At 41.2% G+C, this 13996-nt stretch overlaps 1 long non-coding RNA gene across 2 annotated transcripts; it reads left to right on the top strand.

Moving 5' to 3' along the window:
• Nucleotides 1-3334: 3334 nt before the first annotated feature.
• LOC117022845 (uncharacterized) lies at nt 3335-13661 on the top strand. Of its 2 annotated transcripts, XR_004423127.1 has the most exons (5): nt 3335-3380; nt 4044-4272; nt 10446-10533; nt 11300-11601; nt 13300-13661. It is a non-coding gene; the product is annotated as an uncharacterized LOC117022845 (long non-coding RNA). The 2 variants fall into 2 exon arrangements; XR_004423126.1 differs by having other exon boundaries at nt 10446-11601.
• Nucleotides 13662-13996: the final 335 nt, after the last annotated feature.

Below are 13996 nucleotides of genomic sequence, written 5' to 3'. Positions count from 1 at the left end.
TTCAGACAGGAGGTTTACAAAGACAGGGGTGTATGTGAGTGTGTGTGTGTGTGTGTGTGTGTGTTTTGGGGGAAGATTAAGGAGATATCTGGGAAAATTGAAGGAGAAGAAAAAAGAAAAGGGAAAACAGTCAACAGAAAGGGCTCACCTTTCTCTCAGGACCATATTTGAACTTTGGAAGCACTGCAAAGAAGTTTATTAAATTTACCTATGTTCAACTATTGATCATACGAAATCATTCATCAACCACTCCATCCTTCAGTGAAGAAATTGGTAGAAACATGATTTTACCGGTTTTGCTCACTGACGCATCCCCATGTGATTGGAACTCGGCCCGCCACGTGTAAGTACTCACTACACATCTGTGGCAGGAAATAAACAAACATGGAAACCACGTTAAGATTTAAAACTTTTACCTAATAAATATCAGAAATGTACTGGAGTAGTTCATCCAATTTACGATTTCCTAACTGATGACTGCTGAGATGGAAAGAGATAGAGTTAATTGGAGAGATTTCCAGAAATTTCTAAAATAGGTATAATACCATTGCCAGAAACTCAAAAAGGGTTAGGGAGGCTAAAGATCAAAATAAAGCCAGCGTTTGTGAAAACTATTCATAAACCTTTATTCTTCGGCAATAGTTAGTTCCCTCTAATTTAGACCTCTAATTTTACCTCCATCTTTTTTTTTCTTTTCTTAAATCAGAACAAGCTTTTTCAATTGGAAAGTATAAAATATATGTGTAAAGAGATAAAGAAGATGGAGCAACTCACTGCTTTAAATGACTTCAGGTCTGTAGGCCTTACAAACAAGGTTTGGCAGAGTGCAGCAATACCTCACTGAGGGGCCTCAGTGGGTTCTGCCTCAGAGGCCCGGGAGGTCCAGCCTTCCTGAAGGGAGAAGCATCTGGTCTTACCAGTTCTGTCTTGAGCCCAAACATTGTTTAGACTGAGCATTTTCATAAGACTTCTACTGCCCCTGCGCCAGGAAATGAGCCCTCAGGAGCATTTAGTAAATTCTAGTAGTATTTGATTGGCCCTTTCCAACCCACTACTGCCCTCCAGAGGATGCAGCTTGTGCTATGCTTGAGGGTTCTCCTCACTAAATAACCCTGCCAACCAGCCACACAAAAGGAGGCAGCTGGACACAACTCCCTTTCAGCCAAATGGAACACCAGACTCTGCAGCAGCAGGTATGTGCAGGATAAACATACAGAACTCTTTTGTACTGGAGAGCAGACAGGGAACCCCCAACTGACCTCTCAGACTCTGGACTAAGCAGGATCTTGATACTGAGGCATTATGCCCCCTCAAAAGGCCCGTGGTGCTCTGGATATGTATACACATGCTAAACCGTTCCCCTTTTTGGTAAACCTCTGCTGACTACAATGTATTAGCAACACAAATAACATTAAATGTATTACGGATCATCAAAACTACCAAAATGATTGAGCTTTCTCTCAAAGGGAACCTGGGGAATGTTGCTTGTCCAAACGACCTTGGCAGAAACTGCAAAGTTTACACATATACTGCCTGCTCCATTGAAATGAACTCATACTCTGCTACATTGTCCAACATTCTTATGGATAAATGCCCAGAAATGAACTCATAAAGTTAAATAACTTTTTCAGATCATTGATCTATTGTCTAACCTTAATTTGTCCTTTAGTAAATGTCATGTGTTGATTGGCCCTCATATTAAAAATTTTTTGAAATAAAGTATGAAGTCAAAATGCTAAAAGAATTATATATTGAATCATATAACATCATATCAAGATGAAATGTGCATCATTGTAAGCATTATTTACAAAAAAAGAGTAGAAGCAACAAAAGTGTCTATCAATAAAATTTTAGTTAAAGAAATGATGAGATAGCCACATACTGGAATACTATGCAGTTATACAAAAGCCCGAGGAAGCAAATTCTACACCGGTAAGGAAAGGTTTCCCAAACATGTTAAGTGAAAAAAAGCAAAGTTCAAAAAAAGTGTATTATGCTTTAGTAAAGAAGGGAGAAATATGAGAATGTATACTTGCAATTTGCTTGTAAGTGCATTAAACAATTCTGGCACTAAGTATATGTTCAGAAGAGTGGTTACACATGGAGTGTAGGAACTGGGTGAATGGAGATATGGGTTGAGGTGGGGGAGAGACATTTCACTATATAAACATTTATATATTTTGGTTTTGACCCTTGAGAATGTGTTACCTATTCAAAAAACTAAATTAAAAAAAACAAAGATTAAATGTATATAACAGTAAAACTTCAGTAATTCAGGTCCTACTCATTGGGAATTTGTGGTGAGTTGAACATGTGAAAGGTAGGGGTAGTGAGATATCCTTTCATTTCATGGGGATGGAATGAAGTCTCCAGCTCTTGCAGAGGACTGAATGGGAGGAGAAGAATGACATAATTCTATCTTCCTTCTAGCTTTTTCCAGAGGGAGGGAGTATGATGTGCAAGTCAGAGTCACATTTCTTTCGACTTGGAAGGGGTGTGTGTGTGTGGGGAACAGCAATGATGATGCTGGAGACAGAGACCGGAGTACGAATGGCCTCGAATGCCAGGCTAAGAATTAGAATCCTGACTTAAAGGCTAAGGGGACTTACATATTAGGTTTGGGTTGTGGAGAGAGGTGAATCTGCCAAGTTCAAGGTACCACTGAAGAGAGAGATGGAATACTTTGCCTGTGAATTGTTGCTTGTGATTGTTATTGATTGCCTTAAAACTGTCTTACTAGGTTCTGGTAATATGTACATTATTTATTACTATTACTTTTGAGAGTGAAGACAAAGCAATGTTGTCTCAGTCAGAGTGCTAACAGGAAACAGATGGCACACTCAAAGTAGGACGATTCTAGGAGGGTTTATTTACAGACTGTGGGCGTAGAGTCACTACAAAGAATGCTGTAATAATCTGGGTCTCCTAGCAGCCTGGTTGACAGCGCATGCTTAGACCTGTTATGGACTGAATGTTTGCATCTCCCCAAAGTGTATATGTTGACCCTTAATGTGATGGTATTAGGAGGTGGCGCCTTTGGGAGGTAACTAGGTTTAAATGAGGTTATGCAGGAGTGCTCATGATGGGACTAGTGCCCTTATGAGAAGGGAGCAAAAAAAAGAGAGAAGCTATCCCTCTCTCTCTCCGTCCCTCCCTCCTTCTCTGTCTCCTCCTCTCCTTCTCTCTCTCTCAATCTTTCTCTCTCTCTCTCTCTCTCTCTCTCTCTCTCTCTCTCTCTCTCTCTCTCTCTCCCCCCTCTCTGTCTCCTCTCTCTCTCCACACGTGAGCATATGGTAGCCATCTGCAAGCCGGGAAGAGGGCTCTCGCCAGAACCCAACCATGCCGGCACCGTGATCTTCGACTTCCCAGCCTCCAGAACTGTGAGTGATCCATTTCTGTTGTTTAAGCCACTCAGTCTACAGTGTGTTGCTATGGCAGCCCAAGCTGAGTAAGCTGGGCTACCTAAGACAAGGCCCATGTGGACAGGGGCTGGGAACCGCTACTTGAATCCAGAAGGAGTAAGACAGTCATGACACACAGGCCAGGTTGAGAGGAGTGGTGCACTTCTGTGAGGACCTCACAGGCAGCAAAGCAGCACCAGAAATACGCTGACCTTCCTTCTCCCGCCCTCTCTCCCTCTCCCCTCCCAGGCACTCAGAGGGCTAAGCGGCCCAGACTGTATGTAGCTTAGTCTTCAGGGGCTGAAAGCAGGGTACAGAAGGATGGAGCATGGGTCTAAAGGGGCAAGTGATAGATGCCCAGCACAAACATTATAATAAGTACATGTCCCTCAACTCATCCTTTCTCGTATGCCTCCTTCCTCCAGCCAAAAAATGAAAGAGAAGAATTTTGCCATGAAAGTACATGAGTTTAAAAAAGGCTAACTACTATGACAAATTGACCCTAAAATGTAAAATAGCTCAAATACGTTAGAGCTTATTTCTTGTTCACATAGCAGTACTAGGTAGACTTCACAGTCAGTGGGGTGACTCATCATGCAGTCATTCGAGCACTCAGACTAACGGAGGCTCTGCTATTTTCAGCTGGTGGCTTCCAAGGTTGTGCTGGGGGCCCCTCTGTATTCCAGCCAGCTGCAACGGGCAACAAGCAAAAAGCATCAAGCCTGGGAGATTTTACTGGACCAAGCCTGGCAGTGACACACAGCACTTCAACTCATTCCATTGGCTGGGACTCAGTCACATGACCACTCCTATCTTAAGGAGGCTGGGACCTGCGGTCTGGCCAAGTGCCCAAAAAGAACAGGAGAACATGGTAAGGAAGCAGCTAGCATTTCTGCCATAGTATGGAGATAATGTCCTTCCACAAAATTGGTTTTTACTAATAGGCTAAACTCTTGATAGAACCACACTACTCTAAATGGTTTTATGATGTCCAGCTCCTAACAGTGAAAATTGCAAAGTGTAGTGCAGTGCATGAACTAAATCACTGAAGATCTGAATTAGCCAAGATGTTAAACTTTAATTTCAAAATATATAGCCCTTTTAGTTTACTTTCCCTACTGGGACACCTCTCCCGACTTCCAATTTACACCTCCCACAACATATATGAATGAGCCCCATCAGGTCTTTGAAAGTTGCTAAGAGAACATCAGGAATAGACACTTCCAAGAATCCCAGAAGTTGATAATGTAAGAGGAAAAAAACTATTCTGTTTATAGGACCTGGTACCATAGTTATAGGATTGTAATATAGTCCATCATGGAACTATTAACACAACTGATCATCTCTGTGACTTGTACTGTGTGAGCTGTCCTCTGGAAGCTCCCCGACATTCCCCCACGTGGCAATTCACTCCTTTCATGTGGGCTGCTGTGTGCCCGTCAGAGAGAATCATACATTCTGTCACCATCTTGAGAGCACATTTCGTACCTTACTGCTTCTATCCTTAGCCTCTAACACATTAAGAGGCACATGCAGGCAATACATTTAAATGAAAGAATGAATAAGTGAAAATCAATGAGTACAGTTTTATTTGGGGTCTCTGAAGATATTTACTTATTGACCGATACAATAATCATTAACCTTAAGCTTAACATTCACACATATACCTGTCTCACCTTTCTATTTGGGGGAAAAAAAAATCATAACCGAAAAAACAGCCTGTGTTCTGGGGTCACTATCTTTTTTTAAAAAAGAGAATCTGGCTGTAAGAACCATTCTAGCATGCCCTCACTTCTATTCAATGACGTTAAGGAAGGTGCCAATAGAGCCTAACAATCCCAACACAGTTATAACAAAGAAGTTAAACAAGTAGAGGAAGACAAATATGATTTGCAAACAGATTTTAGACAGTAGCAATATAACAAAGCACCAAAATCTCACAACTGTTTGCCAAACTGTTAGTAATATCACTCTTATCTTTTAAAACTATTTTTAAATTGAGGTGTGATTGACATACAAAAGAAGCTGTACATATTCAATATATACATCTTGGTGAGCTGGAAGGTAAGCATACACTCATGAAAACAGCACCTTAATAAACTGCCATAAACTTAACCATTGCCTCTAAAAGTTTCCTCCCTCCCTCTTTTTGTTTTCTGTGATAAGAACATTTAACATAATAAGATCTATTTGCTTACAAAGTTTTGAGATGTATAGTACAGTATTGTTAAGTCTTTGCACTACACTGTGGATGTTTAGGACTTATTCATCTCGCATAACTGAAACTATGTACCCTTGTGACTGACACTCCCCCATTTCCCACCTCCACCCCTGGTAACCGCCATTTGACTCTCTGCTTCTATCACTGTTCTTTATATAAACAAATTAATAGGTGGTTGATTTTGAGTAAGAACTTGTTGGCTAAAAGATACTTTTACATAACTCTGTGGAAACTCCATCACAGTTTACAGAAGCAATAGGAATACCATGGTTTTTCCTTTATTGTGTTTTTGTGTGTTTAAGAGAAGAAAGGCACAAGAAAAAACTTCAAATAGCACTAACTGTCCCTATCCTAGTGCTGTTAACCAAGTGAATACATATTCATGCACATTCTGAATTTAGAGAGAAGTCTAAGTATATATGAGAAAATTTTTTTAAAAAAACCATATATATATATATAAAATACATACATTTATATATATATATATATGGCATTATTTTAAAGAGGTTTTTTTGACATGTAGGATGATGGAAAAAAATCTATCATTAATTTTTATGTAAATCATGGAAATAATCCTTCTTTATCACTTGTAATCAGAGGCCCAAAGGGACAGGGTCTTAGAGAAGTACTTAAATCCTGTATTAGTTTCTAGGGCTGCCATAACAAATTACCACAAACTGAATGGCTTGAAACAACAGAAATTTATTCTCTCACGGTTCTGGAGGCTAGAAGTCTGAAATCAAGGTGTTGGCAGGGCTATACTCCCTATGAAGGATCTAGGGGAGAAGGCTTCCTTTTCTCTTCCAGCTTCTGGTGGCCTCAGGTCTTCCTTGGTTTGTGGCAGCATAAATACAATTTCTGCTTCTGTTTTCAATTGGTCTTCTTTTCTCCATGTGTCTCTTTCAAATATCCCTCTACTCTTACAAGGACATCAGCCATTGCATCTAGGGCCTAGCCTAAATCCGGGATGATCTCATCTTGAGATCCTTAACGCATCTTATTTTCAAATAAGGTCACAATGACAAGTACTGGGAATTAGGACTTCAACACATCTTTGTTGGGGATGAAATTCAACTAGCTGCAAATCTCCAGGTGTAGAAAAGCCACAGGTTCCTCCCTGGCCTGCTGTCCGGCACCCAGGATTCCTCTAGATATCCAAGGGGCTGGGCAAGATGGATTGTTTACTCTAAACAGAAACCAGGTCTCCACATCTGGAAGACACTAAAGACGTGGGCTCCTATTCTGAGATTCTCTTCCCCCCTTCCTCCTCTCTCCCTACAAGTATTTGTCAAGATCTTACCTTATGTCACTCTTCATTCTAGGGAACTGGGGATTTAACAGTAAGTAAAATGAAGTCATACCCTTGTTAAGCTAATATTCTATTGTGAAAACAAATTATAAACAAATAAAACCTAATATGTCAGATGATAAGGGCTAAGAAAAAAATATAGGAAAGGGATAGAGAATGAGGCAATATTAGACAAGGTCACAAGAAATGTCTCTGATGAGCAAAGACCTGAATGAGAGAAGGAGCCAGCCATGCTGTGAGCCGTGGCAGAAGGAACAAGTGAAAAGGTCTTGTGATTGTGATAAACAAATATGTTCATGAGTGCTCGATACTCTTCAATAGGTGGAGCTTTATTCTCCTGCCCTTGCATGTGGACTGAATTTGAAATAAATAGAATTGGCAGAACTGATGGCATGTTGCTTCTGAGGTTAGACTTTAAAAAGATTACAGCTTCCATTCTGGGTGCTCGTTCTGTCTTAGATCACTCTCCCTTGGGGATGCTAGCTGCCAGGAGAGCTACTCTATGCTCTACAGAGAGGCTCATGTGGCAAGAAACCGGGGGTGGTGTCTGGCCAGCAGCCAGGGAGGAAATGAGGTCCTTAGTCTAAAAATGCATGAGGACCTGAGGCCTGCCAACACCCTGGTGAATGAGCTTAGAAGTGGACCCTCCCCCAGCTGAGCCTTCAGATGAGGCTGTAGCCATGGCTGAAAGCTGGACTATAACCTCATCAGAGACCCTGAGTCAGGACCACCTGGCTAAACCACTCCTGGCTTTCTGACTCACAAAAACTGTGCGAAATAATATAGCCTTGATAGTTTAAGTTGCTAAGTGTTGGGATCATTTGTTATGCAGCAATATATAATTTATTTAGGCCCTGAGGCTGCAGCTTGCTTGCCAAGTTGGAGGAAGACTAAGGGGCCCAATGTGGCTGGAACAAAGGGAGCAGGAGGAGTATTGGTAAGTGATGAAGTCAGAGAGTAAATGGAGGACCAGCTCACGGAGAGTCTCGTGAACAACAGTAAAGACTCTGGTTTATAATCTGCATGAGGAGAAGATCCCGACTGTTGAGTTTTGAGTAGAGGAGTGACAGGGACGTGCTAAAAGGATTGACTTGATGAGACAGACTGCATGGGGGAGACCAAGTGGACGGCTAATGTCCTAGGAGATGGCTTGGATTAGAGGAGAGAACTTGGATTAAATAGGTAGTGTTGACAGTGCTGAGAGGTGACTGGACACCAGATGGATTCTGCTGGTGGGATCAGCCATAGAGAAAAGACTGGCACATTTCTGAAGAGGCTGGCCTGTATGCTAGAATTAGGAGAATTCTATTATGAAAATTCAGGGGGAAAAAATGAAGTAATAAAACTGGTTCCCAAAGCATCTGGCAGCTCTCTTCTCACTCCTCTTGGCTTCTTGGAGAGCCTCTTGTCCTCACACATACATCTTCCTGTTTTTCCTCTCCTCCTTTCTACCTACTAAAATCTCCTACTATGGAATCTATGGAACTTGTTCCCAGTAAGGTTTAAATAATTGATAAGACAAAAATCAATAGCATTTCTTTAACAGTAGCCATATACAAGTAGAAAATATATAATAGAAAAATATCTTTTACAGCAGCAACAAAAAACTATTAACAAAGAATACACTAGAATTTCATAAGGAAAAATTTTTAACTATTAAAGGACATAAAAGAAGATATGAATAAATAAAGAGGTATTCCATGTTCATGAATAGAATGGCTTAATATTATGAAAATACAGATTTTCTTTACTCTATAAATTAAATTCAACCTCTATCAAAATGGTAGCTTTTTTTGTTTTTTTGTTTTTTGAGAGACACTGAAAATTTACTTTAAAATGTATGTGGAAAAACAAGTCCATGATTTAGCTAAGTCTACTTAGAAAAAGAAAAGCAAAGAGGAGATATTTAAGAGATACCACTAAGCCATGATCATTTAAACATTATGACTCTGGTTCAAGAACAGACAAGATGGATAATTGGGACAGAATAATAGATGGCTCAGAGACAGAACCATGTTTCATTGGAACTTGGTCCCCACATATAAGTGTGGGAAAGGATGGACTGTTTACTAGATGGGAAAACTGGGTCACTATATTAAAAATAAAACTGAATCCCCACCTACTGCATAAACAAACATTGTCTCCAAATGGATGAAAGACTTATTCAAAGGTATCATGAAGCTAATAGAAAATATATAGATCATTGTGACCTATGTGTGGGAGAGGATTTCTTAAAATGCAAAAAGCACAAACCAAGAGATGAAACAAGGCTTGCTTGATATTGTTGAGGTCACCCTTCCTGCCCACTGCTGTAGCTGTGGAGTGCTGGGTCACCCATTGAGACACTTTTGTCTGGGCCAAATCAGTAGCATTTCGGAAGGGTCCACTCTGCCATTGGGTAAATTCACCCCGACTCAGGCATCCCTTACCAATCCCCAACTGAGACACTGTGCAGATGGGGCCCCATTTTTGTCACTTCCCAAAAACCCATAAAAGCTGCTTCTTTCCAGCTACCCAAGCTTGGGGGAAATGCCTAGCTCCAACGCCAGGCTCTAGCGTATTCTCCCCTAGACTCACTTAAATCAATCCTCCATGCCGGGCCTGAAGAGTAAAAGAAAACCCTGTTTTTCATGAGGATAAAAAGAATAGTAAGGACCACACAGACTCTTAGAATCAACGTCTGACATATTTAGCCCATATAACACAATGAGTAACTGAGGGGGAAAAAGCCCGATGTAACATTTTCTCCTGCCCTCCACCACCACAATGGGTTTTGAAAACGTAGAGGTCTTTACTCCATCCAGCCCTTCACTTATTGATTCAGGAGGCCATTCTGAGTTCAGTTTTTATACCTAGGGCATCCTAAGGGCCTTTGGAATGAGATTTGGAAATGAACATTGGAGTGTTTCATGCTTGGTACTAATTCTTAAGTTGCAGCTGCTATACTAAGATGTTGGACACAGAGAACCTAATCCCTGCCGCAAGCACCCCACACCCCGCAGTGGTCGGTGACTGACACGTAAAGAAATATGGCGGGGTGGTGAGTCTAAGGAGGCATGTACGAACATGATGTCAGAGGATGCCCCTGCTTCCTTGAATATGACAGTTACTACATGGCTGAGCTTTTCCCTGGGCAACGCTGTTGCTCTGCATTTTGAAGCTAATCATACTTTCTGACAGTTTAAAATCCTGGATGAATTACTAGAGTTCGTGAAGGTAATTAGAACAACTAGTTAATTATGAACATCCTTAGGATAAGTGATTGTAACCAACCCAATGTGGAAGTTACCAGAAAAGCTAAAATAAAAGACAAGATACATCTTCCACCCAACTAGGCCACATCTTTAATTCTGTACTAATTAGGAAGCTTACGACTGCAAGTAACAGAAAGTCTGACTCAGACTGACTTAAAAAATAAGGACATGTATTAACTCATATACTAGGAACTCCAAGACAAGACAGTCAATGATATCATCAACCACCCAGATGTTTTTCTGCTTCTTGTTGTCCATAGGATTCACTGAAGGCTGGTTCCACGTGTGTTCCCAATATGGCCGCCCATAGCAGTTTTGGCGACATGATTCATTTTCACATCCACAAAGGTGAGAGAGCACATAAGAGTCCTGATGGGCCAACTTAGTTTACACGACTGCCTCTGAACCAATAACTGTCACCAAACGGACTGTCACGTGCTGTTTGGCTCAAACCTCAGTTACTGAACCAAAAACTGCCAAAAGGGGGACAAGAAATTACTGACGTTGGTTTAGGTCAATCAGGGCACCTTCCTTGAGTGGGAATAGAAGAGATAGAGCCATGTCCCCCTGAATTTCCCTGAGGGTGTTGGATGCCCGAACAAAGTTTGGGTTCTGTTAGGAAGGAGGGAAAAGAGAACTATCCGGATATGGAGGGGGCAACCAAAAGTGACAACCACAAGCTCTGATCTACATACAATAATGAAGATTAAAAGAGGAATAATAAAAAAGGAAATGTATATGAATGAGCAGGAAAAAACAAATGGACAAGATAGAATAATATTGCTACCGAGCGATGGAAATTTTGAACATACCGAAACTGTGAAATACCATGTATAGCGGCTCCTTTGTACCTCCTGCTCCTCCTGTTTGAATGGCAGTGTCTCTAGCTGCTATCCTTTGCCAGTCCCACCACTGTATTTTCGGTACGAAGGCAGATGACTTGTCCCATTTGTTTCACAGGTCCATAGATGGAGATGGGCTGTGCTCCAACTGTTGAACTTAATTACCTGAGGAGGCTTAGCCTGGGAAGGACATGTATCATAGGGGGTCAGAGGGTGGTATAAATGATGCCTCTTCTGTACATTGGATAAGACTGTAACTTCCATCTTGCTAGTGGACTCTCTCCCTTGCTGACTTTGACGAAATGAGCTGCTATATGGAGAGGCCCAGGTAGCAGGGAATTGAGAGTGGCCTCCAGCTGACAGCCAGCAAGGAGTGGAGGCCCTTAATCTGACAACCTACAACAAACTGAATCCCGCCAACAGCCACATGAGCTTGGAAGCAAATCCTTCTCCAGTCAAGCCTCAGATGAGACCCTAGCCCCAGTGGACACTTTGACTGCAGCTTTGTGAAAGACCCTAAAACAGAGGGCCCAGGCAACCTGTGCCTAGATTCCCAAGCCACAGAAACAGCGAGGTAATAAATGTGTTATTTTGTCACCAAATTTGTGGTGATCTGTTATGCAGCAATCAATTACTACACAAATATCTGTGGATACTTAGTTTCTGATAAAGATAGCCTTTCAGCTTAATTGGAGGGGGGTGTAGAATTGGATTATTCAGTAAGTGGCATTGGAACAACTGGATAGCCATTTGGATAAGGACATAGATGGAGCCTTACATATGCTGCCAGTATGATGTATTCCAGCTGGATTAGATTTAAATGCTGAACACAAAACATTATGTCTTATAGTAGAAGATACAGGGGAAATGTTCATCATTTTAGGAAAAATACTATCTAAGTACTAAACTTTCTAGATGCCAAGAAGGAAAAGATAACCTTAACAGCATAAAACTAAACAGAATTCTATATGAAATAAACATTGTAAGTATGGAGGAAAGAAAAAGTAAACTGAAAAAATTCTTTCCTAGATATATATATATATTGAAAAAAGGCTATTTTTTTCTTAATATATAGAGTTCAATGAATCAGAACAAACAATGCAGTAGAGACTGGGCAGAGAACATAGTTCACACAACAGAAAATACCAGTGGCTCTCCATCACATGTAAAAATGCTCAGCCATACTTGTAATAGGAAGAAACCAAATTAAAATTACAATGAGATACCATTTTTTTAACCTGTCAATTAGCAAAGATAAGTAAGTTAGATAAACCCTGTGCTGAGGAATGGGGAAAGAAGCACTCTCATGCATGTGAGTATAAATTAGTATAATCTCTATGGAGGACAGGTTGGTAAAATATCTATCAAAATGTCAAAATATGACAGAGCAAACCAGTTCTAGAAATTTTAGCTACATATATACCTGCACATCCTATATGTTCAAAGAGATTCTCGGAAACACCATATGTAATAGGGAAAGGTTGAAAAATAACCCACCTGTGTATTACCAGGGTACTGTTTAAATATCTAGTTGAAATGAAAAAGTAAACAAGGGAGTTCTACTTGTACTGCTATGAAATAGTTTCCAACGTTGTTAAAAACAAAGAATGGAACATTGCATAATGTGTGTTACTGGTACAAAAATTTACATATGTCAGACATGTTTGAACATGCGAAGAGTACTTCCAGGAAAATACACAAGAAACAAGTAACAATGCTTGCTTCCAGGATGGAGAATAAGGTGGTCGGAGTGGGCAGAAGAGAGAGGGACACTTCTCATTTTCTAGATTTTCCAATATTTTGGGTGAACATTATAAATGTATCTTCTATTCATCGTTATAAATAAAAAAGTTAGAAGGAGGCTTCTGACACCAAATGCTCTCTGCAGGACTTACAGGGAGGGGTACTTCAGGCAGCAAGAAAGAGCCAGTGTATGAATGCCCCCTCTGTTGGCATAAAAGGAGAAACGCCCACTACATTTTTAAAGGGCATCTTAAAATAGTGTATTGCAACGCTCAGTGGTCTGAGTCCTTCATGATTGTAGGTTAGAGGCCTGTCAGGGATCAATTTCCAAGAGCCAACTTGCAATCTTCTATATTCCAGAAGGTGGCTTTTCCTGTGAAAATGTTTAGGATTTGGAGAATGTGGCTAGAAGAGCAAACAGTTCCATGCAAAGCAGGTGGGGACGCCTCAGAGGAGTGGTCCCCACACAGCTTTATCCTCATTTTTTTCTATGCTAATTCCAGCCAGTGCCACTGCTTCTCTTTCCTAGGTCCAGCCTTTGACAGGCGCTGCAGCTGCTGCGACTAACCCCTCCTCCCTCGTACCTTCTCTAAGTCTGGAACAGTCCTTGCTGGCACCTCTGCAGCTGTGACTCATCGCAAATACTTTGCATTCCGGGATGTTCTTCAGGGTTTGGGGTCTCCCCTGTGGCTTGAAGCATTAGGCAAGTTGAAAGCAAGTTGAAAAAGAGGCCCCACAGCTGCCAAAACATTACAAGGATGAGGAGAAAAATTATTAGGAAAACTGAAAAGGTTTTGTGCCGCCAGGACCTCAGCCAGCCGCTCCCTGGCTTGGGCCTGCTGGTAACTTGAGCAGGGCTGGGGGACGCCGGTCGCCGTGGAGGCCGAGTCAGGGTTGAGTCAGGGTTGTCGTAGGCCCAGCGAGGCCCATTCACACATCCGGAAGCACCACACGCCATCTGGAGACCATCTTCATCTGTCCTGGAAGGTCTGGTTGAAGCTACTTTGGAAAGCAGAAATGTGTGTCTCATCCACAAATGTTTGTTTCAAATATTAGTTTACCATCAAGTCACTGAAATTATTCTGTTAGCTTATTCCTTCCTCCCTACCACCTATTGCTGTACATACTTTGTTTATATTCAGGTCAATTAACATCTACTTTTAAAACAGTAGTGTTCTTTTTTTTTTCCTTAAAGCTGTGGAACCCATGGGGGGATCATTGCATAA

The sequence above is a fragment of the Rhinolophus ferrumequinum genome, chromosome 6, assembly GCF_004115265.2.
Source record: "Rhinolophus ferrumequinum isolate MPI-CBG mRhiFer1 chromosome 6, mRhiFer1_v1.p, whole genome shotgun sequence".
Classification (NCBI taxonomy): domain Eukaryota; kingdom Metazoa; phylum Chordata; class Mammalia; order Chiroptera; family Rhinolophidae; genus Rhinolophus; species Rhinolophus ferrumequinum.
This window is presented reverse-complemented; position numbering and strand designations above follow the sequence as displayed.